Source organism: Lontra canadensis, unplaced genomic scaffold (assembly GCF_010015895.1).
Source record: "Lontra canadensis isolate GAN:19392208 unplaced genomic scaffold, GSC_riverotter_1.0 scaffold67, whole genome shotgun sequence".
NCBI lineage: Eukaryota > Metazoa > Chordata > Mammalia > Carnivora > Mustelidae > Lontra > Lontra canadensis.
Genome location: NW_022631061.1, coordinates 6439083 through 6462225, shown reverse-complemented (window position 1 = coordinate 6462225; position 23143 = coordinate 6439083).

Below are 23143 nucleotides of genomic sequence, written 5' to 3'. Positions count from 1 at the left end.
CTTGGCTCTGGCTCAGCTTCTTGTCTTTTATGTTCACCTGCATCGATCCTCTAGTTTTTGATGAGCCCCGCCTTTCTGACCCCAGTAAAATATTCCGTCACTGTGACCTTTCCAGATTTAAATTCCTGGAAGATAAATACATCCTAAAATATCTAGGCACTTTTGAATCACTTACTGTGTGATGCAAATAAGGGATTCATAATCAGAATGACGGTGGGGAAGATTGGACCTGAAATTACTTAGAGAAAGGTTGAAACACGAAGCTGAATCTCTTTGGATAGGTGTCCAGTTGAGTCAGAGGCACGAAGAGGGACTGAAAACTCTGGCATATCTACTTAATGATCCTTTCACAAGTAACACATTTGCTTTGAGGACATGCATAAGGTATTGTTGTTATAGACACATAATTCTGAATATAGGGGACATTTAGGAGGAAATATTAATAATAGTTACTAGTTAGTGAAAACTCCCATTTGCATTCTTTGATACTTCTTATAATAGAAGAAAAATGTAGCTATTTAACCCCATTTTACAGTGGTAGAAACTGAACCTCACTCTGAAGAATTTATCTAAGGTCATGCAATGAATAAATGACAGGACAATAAATTAAACCCGTTCTTCCTTCACCGTTTAATCTGGATTTACAAATGCATCTACCCACAAACGGCATAAATCCCTCAATCTGACTCCATGTACTAGATACAGGGCGCAGATCTAATGCACAGTATGGAAAGCCGTGGAGTTACTTACCTATTTATTTATACCTTGGTCTAGTTATCCTACTAAATAGAACTACTAAGAATAGAAAGAGGTAGTGGGTTGAGATTGTCCTGATCAGAAGGATCAATTTTCATCTGAAACAAAACTCAGTGTTAGAGGAGGTTTTCAAAAGGACAGAAATGTCCACTGCTTTGGTTTATCCTAACATGCTGCCCACTGAAGTTACTCATTTTTCTTGTGGTATGAATTTTATAACTAAATTTAAAGAAATAGTTTTCCATTTAACTGAAAGATGCCCATAGAGCATATGAACATGGGTTTTTAAAGTGGGGGAGAGTAAGAGATAAAAGCAGAGCTTGGAATGTGGGCCTGGGGAAGAGCAGACAGGCTCAGGTCTTCATTCAATTATGTGTCAATTACAACCACCCCCCCCACCCCCTTAAACACCCAACATATAGTCAGTGTGTTGCTGGGAAGGAGGATACAAAGTCTCCATCATCCAAGAGCTCATCTTCTGGTAAGTCAGTAATAAATAAAATATGATTAGTGCTCAATGTTCTTAAGCCTGGGAAGGCAAAGGAGAGAGCAACTCATTTTGTAGATATGACAGATTGGAAAGGAACTTTCTGCTGTCTTAAAGGATGGATAGGCATTTTAAAAATGGAGAACAGAGGCGGCTGGGTGGCTCAGTCAGTTAAGTATCTGTCTTAGGCTCAGGTCATGATCCCGGAAGCCCAGGATGGAGCCCCACATCTGCCTCCTGGCTCAGTGGGGAGTCTGCTTCTCCCTCTCTCTCTGCCCCTCCCCCAGCTGTGTGCGCGCTCTCTCTCTCTCTCTCAAATAAAAAAATAAAGTCTTTAAAAAATTAATGAAAAACAAGATTCTCTCTCGTTCTCCTTCTGCTCCTCCCCCATCTCTAAAGTAGAGAGAGAGAGAGAGAGAGAGAGAGATGAAGAACAAAGGACAGGACAGTTCCAGTGGGCGTTCCTGCCTGAGCAGACTTGGGGGTGTAGTGGAAGACCAGGCAGTGTATGCAGGAAAGCAAAGTGAGCTGGTTGAGTACTTGGGGTGGGAGAGTAGGTATGGACCAAAGGAAAGCATGTGGGATTAAAAATATCCTGTTGGAAATAGATGCATACGTGTATTACTTTGGGTTTGGGAGGAAAATATGAAAGTTATTTCTCCAATATTAGAAAGCTGGCCCAGCAGAGGGGTATTTTTTTCTTGAATAATTGGGCTTCCCTCTCTCTCTCACCAGTTGAGGGAAGAGCCCAATACTAGTTTCTTATGGCAGCAGTAACAAATTACTAGAAGAACAGACATTTATTTTCTTACAGTGGCAGATGATAGAGGCCCAGAATGATCTTAGGGTTCTCATGCCCAGGTGCCAGCAGGGCTGGTTAACTTCCAGAGGCTCCAGGGAAAAATCGGGCCCTGGCCTCTTCCAGCTTCTCGTGGCTGCCAGCCTTCGCTGACTTCTGGCTACATCATTCCAATCTCTGGTCTGTCACTTTGCCTTCTTTTCTGCACTCAAATCTCTCTCTCTTTCTCTTACAAGGACACCTATCGTTACATTTAGGGAAGATCAGGACAAGCTCTCCATTTCCAGATACTTAATTTAATCACAGTTTCAAGGTTCTTTTTGCCATATAAGATAATCACAAATTCCAGAAATCTGGACATGGATGACTTTGGGGATAGTTAATCAGCCCACCACAAGCCTTTTGGCCTCTCAGTTCTCTGGTCCTTCCCAGATGGCCCTTTTGATTATCTAGACACTGCCAAGATACATGTGGCCCCTTGGGCTGCAGATTTCTCTTACAGTGAACTCTGTAGCCATCTGAACCATTCTTGGCCTCGTGGCCTGCTTCTCTTCCATGGAGGGGAGAATCTGGCTGAATGACCCTTGAATGTCAGTTAACACTGGGTTTGATGTAAGTAACACTGGGCAGGGAATGACAGTAATGACAGCTGCGGATGTATCTGATAGCTGAGACATGCCAGCAATGAAAGGATCAGAACACATGGAAGAAGGTGCTAGGACATGTTGAAAATTTAGGTGGTTGCTGTTGGCTCAGGTCCAGATTAACAAGAGTCATGGACAGAGAAAGGGCAGCTCTGTGGACATATTCCTGTGGACACCAAAGTCCCTTTTCCCAGTTTTGCCCACATCTAATCTGTCACATTAGCCTGCTGATCCTGGCACATCCCTGTGTCTATTCTCTTCCCATCTGATCAGTTCCATCCATGCTTAGGCTCTGATCCCCCGACATGGCCTATGAAACCCCAGCTCCTCACATGCAGCATCAAGCCTCCCTAGCAAACACACCAGCCACAGTTCTCTCTTCATTGGTCTTGTTGGTCTCTTTGCTGCTTCAGTCCAGATGATGAATCGCTATCATTTCTCCATGAGCCTTTCTCTCCTACCTTTCCCTCAAGGCACCATTGAGCTCCTTTCTTGGGATTTGGGAACACTATCTTGCCTAGTTTTTTTAATGTCACAGTGCTTCTCTTTCTTTTCAGTCATGGCATCTCAAGGGTCACATTTTCTGGCTTACCTGCCTTCCCCATCTTGGGGACTGACACAGCAGCCCCTAAGCCCATCAACATTGGCTAAAATACCACTTTCTGGGGTGCTTGGGTGGGTTAAAGCCTCTGCCTTCAGCTCAGGTCATGATCCCAGGATCCTGGGATCGAGCCCTGCATTGGGCTCTCTGCTCAGCAGGGAACCTGCTTCTCTTCCTCTCTCTCTGCCTGCCTCTCTGCCTACTTGTGATTTCTGTCTGTCAAATAAATAAATAAATAAAATCTTTAAAAAAATAAAAATAAAATACCACTTTCTCCACTAGTTCTGTGGTCAGATGGAGACTCAATGTGGTCCAGCCTTCCAGCCCCAACAAATGGAAGACAGGGCGCTGAATACTTTGACTTCATACCCGATAGGGTAGCAGGAGCTTAGAGTAATGTGAGGATGTAGGAGGCACTGAGTAAACATTATCAGTTGTCATTATCATTGTGATTACTGGTTAGTTACCTTAGTTTTGCCTGATAGGTCAGTTCTTTCCCATTACTGAGCAGCTGTATTTATAGATCAGTTCTTTATAGTTTGTCTATGTTGCCAACCTTTTTTGTAGCCAATCTATATTGGTGCAGACTACTTTTGAATGTGAATTCTGTGGTTTGATGACTAATGTGTTTTGATTAGTGTCTAGCACAGGACAAAGCTCCTGAGGACATTTATGAAGAATCAGTCAAATATGATAATTCTTTAATAAGAAAGATTCTAAAGAAGAAAGGAACTACTAATGCCTCACACCACCTTCAACACATGCTCAAATTGTTACCGTAATCCAGGGCCATCAGCATACGGAGACTGCAGAAGGGAGGGACTTAATTATGAGAGATGGGACTGAGTGTTCTGACCTGACTGGACTACTTATTCTCTTAACCCACGCAAACTGCCAGGGGTAAAAGGATGGTTCATATAAACAACTTGAATTGCAAAAGTGGTTTCTGTCTTCCTGATCTGATGTGTAAGTTTACCCCCTGATGAGGTGAGAAAAGAGCTATTAAAGATTATGTCAAGTGACACTATTCTTCAAGACTGAACTGAGTGTTCGCCTGATCCAAATCTATTGATGTACAGACCTTCTGCTTCATCTGTACTCACCGCCTAAGAGCATACTGGAAGCACGGCCAAAGAAATACACATTAGTATCTGGAGGAGGGGCCAGGCATCTCCAAAAGGAAACCAGCCAGAGGGAAAAGAAGCATTCGGTCTACCATGCTCATCCATGGAGATCACATTTAGTGTGTGTCACTGAGTGAATGAATGAGAAAATGAACTGACAGATGCAGGGACCATAGAGGAGACAGAACGTCTCTCCCACTGAATGTGAGAACATCGTTCCTCCTTTATCCTCTATTGGGGCAGGTCAGGTTGAGTACTTCTGAGTGTCCTTTCCGTGGAAGTCTGCCTTAGGCCTTAAAGCTTCCTAGGCATAAAAGTAGAACGGGGAGAGTCTCAGCTACTCCATCCTCTCTCTTTAGGCTCCGCAGGGGCTAATTTATTATATATTAACTCATGAAAGCTTTTATTCTAATAGATACTATGCTTTTATTTTCTTCTTAATGTGCAAATTATAAAGATTACTCAGGGAACGCGGAAATTGGCATTTTTTTTTTCTTTTCCAAGAGGTTTCCATACAATCAACATGTCTTTGCAATGTTACTTGGAAATACATTTGAGGCATTAAAAAGCAAAGAGAACTAGCATTATTTCTTGCATATCTTCTGGAACAAAATCCCTACCCATTTCAATTTTTAATTTTTATTTCATTTTTAAGTAGGCTCCATTGCCCAGCGTGGAACCCAATACAGGGCTTGAACTCACAACCCTGAGATTAAAACCCGAGCTGAGATCAAGAGTTGGACACTTAGCCAACTGAGCCATCCAGGCACCCTATCCCTACCCAATTTTTAAAGATTTTATTTATTTATTTGACAGAGAGAGATCACAAGTAGGCAGAGAGGCAGGCCGTGTGGGGGGCGGAGGAAGCAGGCTCCCTGCCAAGCAGAGAGCCCGATGAGGGACTCAATCCCACGACCTTGAGATCATGACCTGAGCCAAAGGCAGAGGATTAACCCACTGAGCCACCCAGGCGCCCACCTACCCAATTTTTAAATGTAAAAAAAAAAACAAAAAAACAAAAACAAAAAAAAACGCATTTCTATGTCATCCCCAAGAACAGTTTTTAGACACACTTACCAGGTACAAAGTAGTACCTGATAGTGGATATTTGTTAGGATTAGCTGCCCAGCAACCATCTAGCTTTTCTACTCAGAGGGAATCCCATAGAAGCTGAAGGGAGGCGGATATTAGCTTTTCCTGCTCTTTGGCTGCTAGAAAGGGGAACAAGTGATCATGCCTGGTCCATCCAATGTCCCCACTAGGGTACTGAATCCAGAACATATAATGTAAATATGTGGGAATGACTTGAAAATCTTGCCGTGGGGAGAGCTATGGGGCTCTGGGTTAAGTTGCAGGGTTCTGTGGTAGCAGCATCCATGCCTGTGATGATGGTGCACCGTGATCGATAGCAGTGACAGCAGCATCCTGGCCACACTCCTCATGAGGCATGATTGAGGCTATGTTTCTGGCAGACTGAACTTTCACTGTTCCTGACTACTTCAAACCTGATTTTAAAAGCTTCTCATTAATATTGGAAGAAGAGGGTCTTCTAAAAAGTTTTAGTACAAATCAAATGACATTAATCAAAATTAAATGAGAAAATATGGTACCTGGCTCCCATGCACTTATAATGACAAATAAACCTCTTTTAAACAACCTTAATAATGTAAGTGAAAATGTAGATTCACAAACCTAAAGAATTAAATAGCATCACTTTTGTCCTGAAGGTTTTCTATAAATTGTTGAACTCCCTTATGGATTCTGAATAACATAAGGGATGTGTAAACAATAAATTAAGTAAATATAGCTGTCATAATAGGCCACAAGAGGACATAGTTGGTTTAAAAAAATAATTAAAAAATATGTAGGGCTGCAATGGCGTTTTTTAGAGTATGTCAAAATCTGAATTTGTAGGGAGTATGAGCGGATCTGAATTGCGGAAACTTGAAGCTCTTCTGAAGCCCCCGATCTTCTCAAAACAACTGCTCTTGAGGTCTTCCCTCTCTTGCTTGGATTCCTGGGTCTGAACCTCTCCAATTCAGTTGACAACACCATGCAGTCCCTAGACTGAAGCATTGCGTTATCTAAGGATGGGGTCGAAGAAGTGGTGGGAGTGGAGTTTATAGTCCATTTTAGAAGCCCCATCTTTCTTGGTTTGCCTTTATACTGTGTGCATTTTATTTCTCTTTGCAAAAATATACTTAATGATATTTCACTATAATCAGGGAACCAAAAATAGTTCTTAGCATTTTTACTCCAGGTGTGGAGTTCTTGTTGTTGTTTTCTGTCTTCAGGCCATGGTGTAAGAATCCACCTGGTTGTTTAGATTTCTGCTGCAATGTCAGATGGAATGTATCCTTCCCTGTACCCACCTAGTCAATATCTTAATTTTTAAATTATCTTAGAGAGAGACTTTAAAAGGAAATCAATGGTGAAAATGAAGAAACATTACTCTAATAATTGATAACACTTCACTCTATTACATGGAAATTTGAAAGTTCCATGAACAAGAGTAGTAAATGAAAAGTATAGTCTCTGTATTGTTTGTGGTTTTCTTAAACCTTAAATGATCCCAGATTTGGGGGAGGGAAGAGCGAAAGGAAAATTCTGTAGGTTCTGACGTTTACATTTCTCAGTCTATGTAGTTAAGAAAACGTTCCTATTTAAAAATGTGTACCAAAATGCATATAAATGGCATAAATAGGCACATACATCTGAGGAATTTTGCCTTGATACCTGTGCTCCTATGTTTAAAAACTAATGTCAACTTTTAAAATATTGAGTTGATTGCAATCTCAGAAGCTTAAAAATGGATTTGGCATTGCTGGATTCTTCCTTTTATTGTGATTCTGGGTGATGAACTGATTATTCTCTGAAACCCAACTTTCTTCGGTCAAGCCCTTTCATGCTTTCTAAGCACCTTTTGCAAAATTTTGCTTTGCATAAGTGGAAGTCATTGGGTGAGCATATTCTTTAATTACTCCCCTGCTACCTATAAGCTCTCCCTCCTTCTGAATTCAAAGAAGCAAAGGCTCTCCTACTCCCCAGTGGCTACACTGTGAATTCATGCCCTCCACTTCCCCAGAAACTCCCCCATCAACCACCCTTCTTTTTTCTTTAAACTCCCTTTTGTTCTGACACCCCTTTCCTGTGTCCCCCAACTCTTAACATAGGATATATACTCAATTATCTCTCATGGGAGAGCCAAAACACCCACACTTTATTAAACCCTAATACCCTCTATGTCAGCGCTTTGAAGGACAAGCCCAGTCTCACTCTGTCTCTTATTTCACTCTGACCCTGTGCTCTGACTTGTAATCCCACCCACTAGGAGAAGGCTCTGACACAGGCCTCTGATTATCAACATTCATGAAAGCCAGCAGACCAGTCCCAGTTCATATCTCACTAGCTCTCTCTGATACTAGATCCTAGTGATCACAATTTCTAGTTAAAAACTCGCCTTTGTTGGCTCATCTGGCATATCCATCTGAAAGTTTGCATGCTTCCTCTCTGGTCTCTCCTTACCCCCTTTATAGATTTATTATTGTTGCCCAAGCTTTGGTGTTCTCCAGGCTTATGTCTTTGAAAGTGCCCTCTCCTCCTTGTAAGTGTTTCCCACCAAAGCTCATCGCTTCATCTATGACTGATATTCTGATGGTCCCCTAAACCATATCGTTCATAGATCTTTCTGCCAACCTCCACTCATATTTCCTGTATTGTGTGAGATGTATCCAAGACTTAATTTGTTACATTTTTCTCCAAACCTAATTTTTTAAAGATTTATTTATTTTGGAGAGAGAGAGAGCATGAGTGGGAGGGGCAGAGGGAGAGGGAGAGACAGAATCTCAAGCAGACTCCAGACTCCATGGTGAGGGCAGAACCTGATGCAGGGCTTGATCTCACAACCCTGAGATCATGACCTGAGCTGAAACCAAGAGTTGGATGCTTAACTGACTGTGCCACCTCTGGTGCCCTGCTCCAAACTTAATTTTAAGTCCTCCTAGGAAGAAACCAAGACACAGCTGAAAACGTCCTAGACGTTTTCCTCATTGATCCTGATTCCACCATGTTTCCCATCTGTTAGGGATTCCTTTATTCTGCTGTAGACCAGATTCTCTCTAAAGCGCCATCTCTTTGTTGATTATCACCATTGGCTTAGTCTTAGTTTCAGGACCATATTCCTTCTCTTCTTGATCACTGTAACCCTTTCCTGAGAACTGGTTTTTGCCCTTCTTTTACTCCCTCTACTGCAATATCTTCCCTGCAGCCACAGCAGTGTGTTCTGAATCACAACGCTGCTTGTGGGACTCCTTTGCTGGAAAGCTGGAGAGGTTCCCAGTCTTCTACAGAGGTTTCAGCATAAAGAGCCAATCCCTTGGTTTAATACACAAGGCCTTTGTGTTCTAGGCTCTTCTCTTTGTGCAATGTTTCCAAAGTGTATTTCTAGGCATACAGGGGGAAAGAGAGACAGGGGTTCTGTTTTCCCACCTTTTAGTATGTTAACGTAACTCTCAGTCTACCAGAGGTGGCTACAGTTTATAACCATACAGTGTTTCCTCAACTTGTTTTGTCAAGGAATCTTTTTTTTTTTTCCCAAGGATAACTTCTGATAATCCATGTAACCCAATTTGGAACATCTTCTTTGACCTTATTTCCTGACACTTGCCCTTGCACACTGTAGTCCAGCAAAATGGAGATTCTTGAAGTTCCCAGAAAATATGCTTTTTCCTACCTATGCACCTTACACAGGCATTCCCTCTGCCTAGAGTATCTTCCCCTGAGTCACTGATCTAATTAGCTCCTATCCACCCACCCCCCGCCCACCTCAGAGCCTCTGAGCATACCTCCCTGATTTTCTTTACCTCTTGGATCTGATTTTGAACTTCCTCCTTTGTGTGCCCATTAAACTCCAGTTCTAGTGTATATGATGTATTCACATCTGACTCTAATAGAAAATGTCCTATTTCACTTTATGTCATGGGCATCTAGCATATTGTCCAGCATAGAGTAAATATTCAATAACCGTTTGCCAAATTCACAAATGAATGAATGGGTTAAGAAGGTTGGAGAAGAAGAAAATCTGACTCAAGTCATGGCATTCTTATGGAAAGATTTGGGATCAGGAGAATGGCTAAAACTAGCTGGGCACTTCTCAGAAGGAGAGGAGTGGAATGCAAAGGAAGAGAGTAGAGAGAGTTTGAGGAGAGAGGGAACAAATGTCCTGCCAGAGGGAAGGAATTGGTGCCTGGCTTCCCTGTTAATCTATAATAGATAATTTAACAAAATCAGATTTTTAAATTACTTTTATCTGAGAATTAAATACCAAAAATGCCATATATATTTGTTATAGAAAATTTTGAAGTCACAGAAAATCACAAGGAATAAAATATTATCTCATTACTAAAAAATGAACAAGAAAACTTTCTTAAGATCTAGGAAGAAGCTCCAGCTCAGATCAACAAAATTGAATTATAGTGTAACATTATTTTGAGACATGTTTCTCTTTATTGAATGATGAGCTATAATCATTTTTCCAGGTCATTTTATATTCTTACATAATGTGATTTTTAATAACTGCAGTGCATTCTCTTATATGCTACCTCCAACTTTGTTTGATCATTAATTATTGCTGGATATTAGGCTGTTTAAAATTTTTTGCTGCTTTAAGTAACATCGTGATGAATATACTTGTACTTAAGAAATTTCTGGGTCAAAGGATTTGTACATTCTGATGATTTTGATTTGCAACTTGTCTTTTAGAAAGATGGTATCAATTTGTACTTTAATCAACAGTATATGAGAGTCATAATTTTCACTCATTCTCATCAGTTGGATTCTAAAAAGAATTCTGAGCTATTTGGGAGATAAAAAATGGTATCTCCCTTAATTTTAATTTTTTGTTATTAATGATGTTAGAAATGTATTCATTAAGTTTTGGGCCATTTGTATTTTTCCTTTAAAAAATGTCCTTTGCCCATCTGTATTGGGCTATCTATATTGATTTTACTGATGAAGATGTAATGAGGGCTGATTCCTAAACTATCTTTTGAAACACACATTAATGTTGTTAAAATGGTTAATGATAAATAGTGATAAATACAGATGTTCTAAATCTAAAAATTTAGGTGTCAATAAAACCTTAAAATTAGATGGCAGCCATTCTAGTTTTGGTAGTTCTCAGAAGTGAGTTTATAGAACTTCTGACCAATCAATTGCTTCATTCTCATCTGTGTTCCCAGACTATATTTTGAACTACGCCATATGTAATTATTCTTACCCGTATTTTAACCAGGACTCTCTCTGTGTGTATCTGGGTGAAAGAGCATAGGTTTTGGATTCAAAAAGAGCTAGGTTAGAATTCTTTTTTTTTTTTTTTAATTTTATTTATTTATCTGACAGAGATCACAAGTAGGCAAAGAGGCAGGCAGAGAGAGAGAGGAGGAAGCAGGCTCCCCGCTGAGCAGAGAACCCAATGTGGGGCTCGATCCTAGGACCCTGAGATCATGACCTGAGCTGAAGGCAGAAGCTTAACCCACCAAACCACCCAGATGCCCCAGAATTCTTGCTCTACTTTCAATAGTTTCATGAATTTGGAATTCAACTTCCTTGAACTTAAGTTTGTTTTATTTTTTGGTCACAGATTGGGTTAACAAACAATTGGGTTAATGATATCTTTGACATTGGATTAGTGTTTATGTGAGATTTGATAGAAAAGGAGTCTAGGTCAATACTTGGAACATAGTAGATGTGCTGTAGTGAACCTAACAATTAACAATACTTAGAACATAGTATATGCACTGTAATGAACCTAACAATTCACAGTAAATGTGCTATAATGAACCTAATAGTATTTCCAGATTATTTACTACATATAATCTGAACAAGAAAAAAAAATAACTCATAAACTTTGACAAAATTCTGCCTCATCACACTAAGGGAGAGTCTATCTTGCCAGCTCCGTTCCTGGCTTGCTGCACAAGCCTGGGGAGTTCGCCAGAGCAGCTGAATGGTGGACCAGACTAGTTGAGTTACAGTGCAAAAGGTGCTGAAGACAGATCTTCATGAGGCTCTGAGGCGCCTGAGCCTCTGATTGAAATAAGCAGGTAAGACCTTCCACTCCACAGCCCATGCCCTTGCCAGATTTAATGTATTTTAAACCAAACTTATCATATATATATATATATATCCTAGACTGAGTTCCCTTCCCAATAATCTAGTTTCCGTGAGCAGCATCACTTTGGATTCATCTCTATTTCCACCCTCGTAGTTAATTTATCATTCCGTTGGGCTTTCTGAAACGTTTTGTTAGAATCTCCCTTTTCCTGTTCCCATTTCCGCTGCCTAGTGTAGGCCTTCAACAGTTTTGATTTGGGCAATGGTAGCTGCCTGCAGGTGGCTGGCTCTGTCTTTAGTGTCTCCCAACTGCAGCCCCTCCATGACAAGCTTCCTCATCCTCGACCTCAAATCCAAGTCCTCTTGTTCTCTTGAAGGCCTGTCATTTTGTTTCCAGACGCGTGTCTTTGGACCCAACAATGGTAGAAATGAGGCAGGACACACACAGCAAGGCTTTACTGGGGCAACAGCTGCAGCTGCAGGGATACACAGTGACGACAAAGGTATCAGACTGACTCCCTGAACAGCAGTCAGAGAAAGTTTTAAAGGCACCCAGGTGGGAAAGGAGCCACGTTTAAGCACGTAGGGGCGGGGACATACTGGGAATTGGGTGCACAGGTGCAGTTAACACAACGTGCTGCTTAATACATGTGTTTCAAACATTTGCATGTTAGGTCTCCAATTTTGGGCACATATTGTATTGTATTGTATTTATGTATGTATGTATGTATGTATTTTTTATTTTTATTTTTTTTAAGATTTTATTTATTTTACTTGACAGAAAGCACAAGTAGGCAGAGTGGCAGGCAGAGGGAGAAGGAGAAGCAGGCTCTCAGCTGAGCTGGGAGCCCCATAGGGCATGTATTTTAAATAATGAGGATAAAGGTCAGTGAAAAGTCTAATTTGGCAGTCACCTTGTCGTAGACTAGTTTGAAGGGACTAGCCTTGCATATCTGTTGGTGCTTTGCTCTGCGAGAAAAAGCAACTGGCAGCCAGCAGGTTGTTCTGCAAGAGAAGTGACAACCACACCAGAGAGTGTCCTGGGTGCATCTGGGCTTGTTGATTGTCTCAGTTTGGCCCCGGTATTTGTGTATTTGGTCATGCTTTCTCATACTATCCAGTGTGCCTCTTCTGTCCTGCAGAACACAAATCATGCTTACTTTTGATGCCTCTGGTGCTCTTTCTGCTCAGAGCAGCCTATCAAAATCCTGACCACCTCTCAAGGCTTCTCTTGAGGTTTTCCTCCAGGAGCCTTTCTCAGATTCATGGTTTTCTCTCCACAGCCCTGCTGTGGAAACTCTGGAGGGTATGCTCATCTATGCACATCTTTATCTTTCCCAGTGCCCGGCCTGGGTCTGGCCCACATACCTTCTAACAACAACTTGTGACTAGGATCTGACTACAGTGGGGCGGCTATGGGGTGGCCATAGAGCAGTCATGGATGTCAAGGCCCTTTCTGTCTCTGAGCCTTCATTTGTTCCTGGGAATGCTTCCTCCCTCAACACTTCCTTTATGGTCCTAAATGATCTGACGCTTCCTTTTCAACCACAGCTTTTTTCTCATTTTGCCTCGTGAAGATTTTCCCCATGTATATTGACCTCTGGCCTTCCTGCTTTGCACAGCACAAATTGTCAACTCTATTCTTTTTGACACTTCACCATATGCCATCAGTGATAGCTACAACAACATGTTTGGTGAGCCATGAGAATTTTCTACTTTGAGAAGCCTGGGGCTTGTTTTCAGGCTGAGGTGGCTCCTTCTGTTTCCCTTCTTCCACTCCCAGACCCCAGGGAGAACTCAGCCTTTCTTTTCTCTTTGCAATAACCTCTACTGTCTTTATTTCTTGGGTTCTTCTACTACTCAGATTTACTTGAGGAGTTAGCCCCTCACATAGTACAAACAAGCATATAGTTCCTTTAAATTTTTAGGGTTCAGCTAATAACTAAAGGTAATATGAAGTTGTGAGAGAATACAAGGGATGCTCTACACAAGTATAATAATAAATTATTACGCTTATAATATTTTATTTATAATTTCTGATATTTTTTACTAGCTGGGGCCCAGAAAGCTTCCTCGTCTCTAGAATTTCTCTTGTAATTGAATAACTGAGTTACTTGCACAACAGTTTGCAATGTATGAGGCACTGCAATAGGAGCTTGGGATGGATAGACGGATAAAACACAATTCCTGCATTAACCTATAAATATGCTCAAATTCTTGTGTTAGAATAAATATCAAATACTCCTTAAACTTCCTCATTTCTTCAGAACCTCCAAGCCAGGTCCTAAAGTCAGTCCCATTTTTCCTTAGAGCTCTTTAGTCCTTAAAGTATGATTACAGGGGGGAATAATAGACCCTAACTAGTGTTTTATGGCTGCAACCTCATAACTATAAAATGATGGAACTGGCATTTTTAATAAGAATGGTGGAGGCTACACAGGGACATGAGATTACTCATTCTAAGTAATTCTCTTGGGAGTCTACGTATCTATTTCACCGACGTTCTTCTTACTAAAAACACTTTTTAACATCTTTTTAGATATTGTTTTCAAACCAATTTGATTGCCATTTAGGCAAATTATCCCCAAGACATTTTAGCTGCGCTTAATTTTGTGTCCTAAATAGTAGACTCTAGCTTAATCACAAAACTTATTTTTCAGACTCAGCTTAGAATAACTTTTGGCTGTTTCCAAAAAATATATGCATACATAGCCCCAGATAGTAAAGATTTGGCACTTTGGGGTAGATCTACAAAATAAACTTCTAGTTCTAAAAACAGGTCTTCAGTTGGAATTCTCAGTAGGTTCTGCGCAAGGACAGAATGATTAAAATTTGTGTAAAACTTCTCACAGGGGCCATTTTGACTGACAATCATGAGCTAGGTTGGGTTACCTAGAAATAGACTTTGAGATGTAAAGTTGCTTGCAGAGTATGTACTGGGCAATGCTCTTAGGAGATGCAGTATAAAGAAGTGAGAAAAGTACCATCAGGTAGAGTGGAGAAACTGACCCTCAATGCAATTGTTGCTTGAATATAAGGATTTAAGGATTCTAAAAGACCGTAAAAAAAAAAAAATAAATAAATAAATAAATTAAAAAATAAAAAATAAAAAAATAAAAGACGGTAAAACAATTACTCTATTCCAGTAAGTCATACACCCTGAATATCACTCAAATTGTACAAAAGACCAGGATAATTTAGTAAGGAATGCTGCTCCATGAATATAAAATAAACTGATCTGCCGGTCAGCTTCTCATTTGATATATGGAGGTCTACTAATACAGATTGAATTATGCCATCTAATAAAATGGCCAACAAAAGGCATCCAGTTAAGGAATCCCAATGTAATTTAAATTTCTTGAATAGATTGCAATGTTATTATAATTACAGGAATTATTTCATAGCTTCTCCACTTAATTTAAGTTGGTCCGATTTCATTGTTTGAGGTATATTTTGATTAACATTGAATCTACAGTAGCAGATTTATGTGGAGAAAAGAGAAAGGAATCTATGCTAATCAATTCAATTGGGCTCAATCAAAGCCTGGATAAGGGGCAGCTGTACTCCTGCCTTAGCGTTAGCATTTCGGTAAAATCCTCAGCCTGACTGAAGCTTGTTACTTCTCTGTACAAATAATAGCTGAGTGAATAAATGAATAAATGAATAAGTGTATGTTATTTTACTAGCTCCAATTTACTTGCAAACAAGAAAGAGCACCATGGAAGGTCAGCGTGTCCCTTTAGGCTGAATAGATGGGATGCTCTATTAGGACTGGTCTGGCTAAACAGGCCTAGAGGAGCCTTAGTCCCTAAATCTGATACATCAGCCTTCTGTCTTGATTGCAAACCCTTCCACCATGTCCTACAAATTCTTTGTCAAGGCCTCCTCCAGCTAAGTCCTCTGTGCTTCCATGTACATGCATATACCTCTCTCGCAGCGTTTAGGCATCTGTGTGTCTGTTTATCTCCCCACTGAATTCTAAGCTACTCAGTGGAAGCAACATCCAACTACCCTAATCAGATGATGGGGATTTTAATATTTTTGCTTTAAAAATAATCAGAAGGAAACACTGGAATTTGCTCAAATTCTCACACCTACTCCAAGATGGAGCCAAGATTCGAACTTAGGACATTGTAACTCTCCTCATCTTGGTCTGTGGAGGGCTGTGTCCTAATCATGTCTGTATCTCCAATATGAACACAATACGTGACACATAAAAAGACCTATAACAGATAATTTTCAGCTGTTGAAGTAACTGAGAGTTCCCTGTAATAGACTCAACCACCTCAAGGAATATAATTGGCGATAAACTACACAGAGTTTCCTCTCCATCTGAAACCATATGCCGCACAGACAATCCAGCATGTTCTTTGGCCCTGTTGTTCTGACTTCTGAAACACAGGCACTATTACTGACTGTCAGGAAGTACCCTTTCAACCTGTAACAGGATCCATTCTTTTTCCCTAGAGTTAGAAATCCCAGTGGAGAGACCTCTTTTCGGAGAAGGGGGCAGGAAAAAAATGTCACTATGCTCCTGATAGGTACCAGAATTCTGCTTGACCTTTCAAATCATTTATTTACCTTTTCTTTTGTCCCATTTCTCCATGGGGACTATCACCAATGACGATAATGCTAAGAAAAATCCCTGGCACGTTGCTGGAAGAGCCCATGGATAGGGAATATTAACATTAATTGTCTGGTGCACACTTTGTGATCAGGGCTCCTGATCTGCATATAGCACTTCCTGAATGACTTTTCAGGACTTTTTAATATTTCTTACCTTTTAAATTGAAGGAAACCCTGAGGTATAAAAGCATATTATGACACTAATTTACAAATATTTTCTACATTATGGCACAAAATAGAGCACTAACAAAGAACATTCTACATAGGAAGAAAATGCATGTTTATCTTAAAGAGAGCAATGGAAACCAAAATAAAAAAAATCAACAAAGACCCTATATCCATTTTCAATGGCCACTGTCACAAATTGGTACAAACTTAATGCCTTAAAACAATAGAAATTTATTCTCTGATTGTTCTGGAAGCCAGAATTCTGAAATAGGACTTGCAGAACTAACATAAAGGTACTGGAAGAGGCTTGTTCCATTCTTCACCTTCCTTAGATTTACAAGGCAGCCCACATTCCTTGGCTCATGGCCTCATCCATTTGACCTGTGCTTCCGTCATCACATCTCCTTCTCTATCTCTACCCTTCCTGCTTAACTTGTGATTACATTCGGCTCACCCAGATGATTCAAGGTAATCTCCCTGCCTCAGTATCTTACATAAGTACATCTGCAGATTCCGTTTTGCTATGTCAGATGACACTTATAGTTCTGGGGATTAGGGCATGGAAATCTTTAGGGGGTCATTTGTTCTGCCTATTGGAAATGCTATTGCTTCTGGTGTTGAAAAAAGGGATTTCTTTGAGTCAATAAGAAATATGACTCTGTGCATTCCAAAACACAGAATGCAGGTCATTAGTAAACCACTCAGTCACTTTAGTCTGCTTCCCCTCTTCTGCTCGTCCATTTGGTTCAGCTACTGACCATACACTAATATTACATTCATACAATTGCTTGCATATTTTTCCTTCTTCCCTTACCTGTGAACAATACTTACGCGCTTAAACCTGTACTGTGCACGTGTCTACACATGAAGATATAAACCCACCAGAGACATCATTACAGGGGCAAAAATAAACTCCCTACTAAAACACTTTCCTGGTAGCATCTGTGGTAGCTGAGTGTTCATCCCGTTTGGGATTTCACACCTTGGAAATTGCTTAGGTAGGAAATAGGCATCTTGCATCTTCAGGATTTCTCTAAGAACATCATTAGATTAGGTTCAGATTTCTGGAATTTTCTGACTATAGTGTACTATGGTGAGCCTCTCATGTCTGGAGTATCTACATCTTGTCTGCCTCCACCTTTTATTTCATGGCTCCAGGCAGAATAGGAGCTGGCTAAAATCTCAAATAATTTGTTTTTAATATAACAAAGTTTAAAGCTCTGGTTACATTGATGCTACAAAAAATAAACACACACACACGAAAATGTTCTAGTAATGTAAGTAGGAATGGTGCATTTCAATAAGACGGAATGATTTGTAGGAATTATCAGGAAGCACAAATGAGAATCTTTCATCTTTTAAAAATTCTTTATGTTTTTCCTTAAGGGGAAACTGAGTTTGCTTTTGCCAAGTAGTCTTTAATTTCCTTTTTATTTTAGGGTCTACAGGATGTATATAATTTATAGTTTTCAAGGTATTCATTGTTTATTCTGCATGAAAGTGATATAGTGGTACCATGCATTTTAATTGATGATATAGAATTAATCGCTTTTTTGTTTCAGCAACCAAACTATTAATTTCTAAAGTGGTTCCTCATTCATAACCATAGTTTTAGGGTATTAAAATGAAATTATTCACAAAATTAGTTTCCAAAAGACTAAGTACTAATTTTGCATTTTCACAGTCATTAGGGTTCTTTGGAACATTTATGGTACAGAATAGTATGAAATGGAACACCATTCAGTCTTGTGAATTCTCTATTATTCAGGAGTCTTTCCTGAAGGAGGCTTCGGACAATTTGTGACTTTGTGATCAATTGCTTGGAGCTAATCTTTGGTTTTCCCATGTACAAAGCTAAGAGCACTGTTTCTGTTTGTTTATTTCTTAGAATAATAATTTGGACAGGCTTTTGAGGAGAAAATTGCAGTAATAATCCATGATTGCAATATGCTTTAGGAAAACAGAAGACTGAAAAATAGATTTCCTGTGTTCACCAACATATTCACTGAAACCTGAGAGACAGTCCTGGAGTGTGGTCTAACATCAAAGATGATTCACCCGCAGATCATTCAGAATGCTTTGTGGTTTGTACTCTGATGGGGGTAAGAATTGAGTGATAAGAAAGCACAGGGGTAGAACTGCCTCATTTTGTTTGGGAGAACTAAGGAAAGCTTCAAAGAAGGGGTCTTTGAAATGTCTTTTGGTCTTTGTGCTTTTCCAGATAGGGATCTAACTGTGGTAGGACACTATGGATTGGCCAGCCAGCCAGAGGGGAGAGATGGGACATGTTTTCTCATACAGATCATAAAACTGCTATGGGCATGATAAAGAAATGATACAAGACTTTAAATATATAAACGTATTTTGAGAGTCTCATTCTCCTCAAAGTGGAGCAGCTGATAAGCTTCTGCCTAGTTTGGCTGGCAGGTTCATCATTCATAGAGAGTAATGAAAGAAAAATGTTAGTGAAATAGCTTGTCCAATTTAAAAAGTTTTCTGACTTTGCAGAAGAAATGTATCAGATGATTTGATGACTACTGCCTTGTTCAGTGAAAAATCACAGACTTGAGTGTCATCTGTATCGGTTCAAATCCAAGGTATGCCATTTACCAGCTGACTTACACTGAACAAGTTACTTAACTTTTTTGGGTCACAAGCTTTTTATTTGCATAAGGAACATGTTCATTCATATCACATAGAATTGCTGTCAGGTTTACAGAAGAGAGTGCTTATAGAGTGCTTGCACATAGGCACTGAAGTATCTGTTGTTCTTATTATGATTAAAAATAACTTTAGAAAGGTATCAATGAACAAAGCCTGCATAGATCCATCTTGCTGTGCTGTATTTCTCATGAACCTTACCTTATTTTACAACCTAGATGTCTGGCATAAAAAGGTGGAACTGTCTTTGAGGAGTTGGAATCAATTACATGTTAACAAGACCAACATGTATCTGGAATTTTAACCCTCCTGCCATTAATTAATCTGGCAACTCTGGTAATAAAATTTAAGATTTTTCTTCTTTTAAAACAAGCTGTGGGTTGCATCTAAATTTACATTAAGTAGGCTATCAAAATCTTCTGCTTTTATTACAAAAGACTTGTGTGGTGGAGAGAGACAGTTTAAATGCATAAGGAATGTGGTAGAATAATGATTTGGTGCATATATTCTGATAATTACTACTTTCTTTCCCCTGGCTTCCCTGGGATAAATGTGCTGTCTTTTTAAACTTCATTAACAAGAGATTACAAATTTTAATGGGGCACAATAATTTTACCTTAATTTTAGAGCAATACATCTCAGGTATCCGATTTTCCTGAGTTATCTTCCCTGAAATAACCTTATGATTCAGAAAAGTTCTTTAAGAATTGAAATACTGTATAGTGTTAGTACCAAATACATTAATATTTTAATTCTCATGATAGAAATCATCAGAGATCATTAAACCTTAATATTGAAAGTGAAACAACAGACAATTGTGGTCTTATGCAAAAAACAAATTCTTTTGACCAACTTTAAAAAGTGTCATAGGAATTAAGGTTTTCTTAGCAGTGTGTGTGGCTTAGTGGATAATACCTTAGGAAAACCTGGCAACCAGTGCTTAACCAGATCTAAGTGCCTAAATTGACTGGGCTATATTTCAAGAAAGTATTTGGACCATTTTAACATTTTATGAAAAATCTCATCAACAATGAGTAGGTTTCAATACTGAAAATGGCAGCTGTCCAATTCAGAGACCACCATAGACAAAATCCTGCCCTTTCATTCACAGGTCTGGCACATAATCTTTATAACATTGATTTTTTTTTTTCCTTTTCTGATGGTGTTTCATATCCAGTGATATTTTTAAACCTCTGAATTTGGGGAATGATAATCTACTGAAACAATTAGGTAAACAGATTATGCAAGTTTATGCAAAATCCATTTCCAAAGTTCAAGAAAGAGCCAAAAAAGAGTGTTCCTGGAACACTCTTGGATTTAGAAAGAACTTCTAAGTAGGGAACAGAAATTTTCCCCCAAGAGAAATTGTCCTTTAAAACTGTCAAGAATAAACAAACAACAACAATTATTCTCTGGTTCTCGCCTCTCCAAACACTAAGAGTTTTCCAGATTGGTCCTTTGAGATATGAGAAGTCTCTGCATTTTCTCTAAGTAAGAATTTTTGGATTTAACTTCATAATTGTAATTTTTTTCCTGTCTCATCAGGTTATCAATTACACTCTGAGGCATTTTTCAGCTTCTGTTTAATTGATTTCCACAGCGTTCTGTAGAGACTGTCACTGGTCATCAATTCCTTCAGAGTTTAATTTATTTTATTTTATTTATTTATTTATAAATTTTTTTGGCAAGAGAAGATGAGTAGGACAGGACATCATTTCAACATATCTCACTATGACTTCTTCGTTCAATATTACTTTATATTTAGTTGATCTAAGAGTTGAAGATGTGATATTTCTGGCTTTTTTTGTGTGTTTATCACACCAATGTGCTAGCCAAGAGAAAGGACACAATTAAAATAATAATAAAAAGAAAGAATTAATAGATTCAGTTATCTCCTTCTCAGCTAATTTGTTGGTCCTCAAGGATTTTACCTGTGGAGAAATTATGTGGCAAATTGCTTTAAAATAATCCTGTTAGAGTCAGAAAGGCCCTTGTTCTCCACCTACTTCCCTCCCAGCCAGCCTTATGAGCCCTTTGTCTCCTCGGACTCCAAGGGCATCCATTCTCTGAAACTGTTCCCTGCCTGTGCCAGGAGGTGTGATACAGAGGGAGCTCCAGTATATCTTATTGGGAAGGACAAGAGATTTGCAGTTAGGTAAATTGGGATTTCCTTGATTTTCTCATGGTTAAAATGACTGTTGAGGAGGAAAAATATTTTTTCTACCCTCTTAGTTCTATACCTGAGGACTGCAAATTAAAAAAGAAACGACCATACATCTTACAGTTTTTCATGCCCAGGAGTTACAGAAAAGAAATGTAACTTAAAAAAAAAAAAAGTTGTTAGATTCAGGTGTTTATATGCCTTTTAGCAAAAGGAAGATTCAGGCTTCAGGAGACAATGGATTGTGGGGAATAACTAAGAAGTATATCGGGGAACTAATGAAAGATAAAAATTATTTTAGTGAGGTCTGTTTATGCAAACTCATCTTGATGTTAAGTCCCCATATTCAATGATAAGAGTTGTTCCTTTCTACCTGTAATGGGGGTGGGGGGAAGGAAGTGAGGGGGGCTAGAGAGGGAGGCACCTCCCTCAAAGGGAAATTTATGCCCTGAATTTAGGCAGATAAGGAGAGAGCAGAGAACTCTTTCTCTATTAATTCTCAACTGCCTTCAGTCCAAAATAATCCTTATGCCAAAGTGGCATATTTTGGGTTGGCATATCCTCCATATCTTTTCACTCTTGGCCCAGAGAACTTTTCCCCAAAGTCCTTGTCTGGGTCCCTCATTTCTATTATCCATTTTCCCAGATAGAATCTTACCCTTCCTAACCTACTTGTATCCATAATTACACTTGACTTTCTCTTTCTTATCTGGCTTTGTTGGTCTTGATGCATGGTCTCAGACTATTCCTGACCAATCGGACTCCTAGGCCTAACTCTGGCACAAGCTCACTTCTCCATCTGTCATTCAATGTAGATTAAAGTCAAGGTCCCAGGGATGCATCTTATAAAGCATCTTCATTTGTGATGGTATTATCACCTGCTGAGAACTTCCCAGTGGATACAAATTAACAAGAAAGGAATATCCTCTGTATTTCTTTTTCATGTTGAGACACTTTTGAAAATCATGTGACATATAATGTATCATCAATTTTTATCACTAGTCTTGGCTTTTTCTATTGAATAGCTTTCAACTCATGAAATGATGTTCAATTCCCTCTTACTTTTTCATAATAAGTTAGGATTAAGTCCTCTCAAATTTTCTTCCAAATATTTTTTACTGCAGGCATTTCTTTCCTGTCCCAGATCATACCTACCCATTTAGATTCTATCTTCCAATCTACTAAACTGATCTGAATATACTACTTTTGCATTTTGCTTTTCTCCTCAAATACTTCCAATGGCTCTTTATGGTCTAAGAGATAAAACAAAGTTGTTATTTGGGCATTTAAAGTATTTTGCAACCCAAATCCTTCTGTCTACCTCTATCCTTATCATACACTATGCTTTTGAAAGAATTCTTTATCAAGGACTGGTCAGGCTGCTGTTGCTGCTTCTTCTTCCGCTTTTTCTCCTCCTCCTCCTCCTCCTCTTCCTCCTCCTTCTCCTCCTTCTTGAGAGATAGAGTGTGAGTGGGGGGATGGTAGAGGATGAGGGAGAGAGAATCTTAAGCAGACTCCACGCACACTGCAGAGCCTGATGTGGCGGGCTCAGTCTCACGACCCTAAGATCTGACGTGAGCAGAAACCAAGAATCCGATACTTAAATAACTGAGGCACCCTGATCAGGCTTCTTTACTACAATTCATAAAAACCCCATGTTAGGGGCACCTGGGTGGCTCAGTGGGTTAAAGCCTCTGCCTTTGGCTCAGGTCATGATCTCAGGGTCCTGGGATCAAGCCCCTCATCAGGCTCTCTGCTTGGCAGGGAGCCTGCTTCCCTCTCTCTCTCTCTGCCTGCCTCTCTGCCTGCTTGTGATCTCTCTCTCTGTGTCAAATAAATAAAATCTTAAAAAAAAAAAAAAACCCACATGGCACCCAGCCTTTGCATCTCATGACACTTCTGGCATTTCATTTCCATTCTTTCTTCAAACCTTAAATCAAGTGTTTGCTGACCATACAAACACAGATTGGTCTGAAATATGCACAGTTTATGCCTGTTGTCTC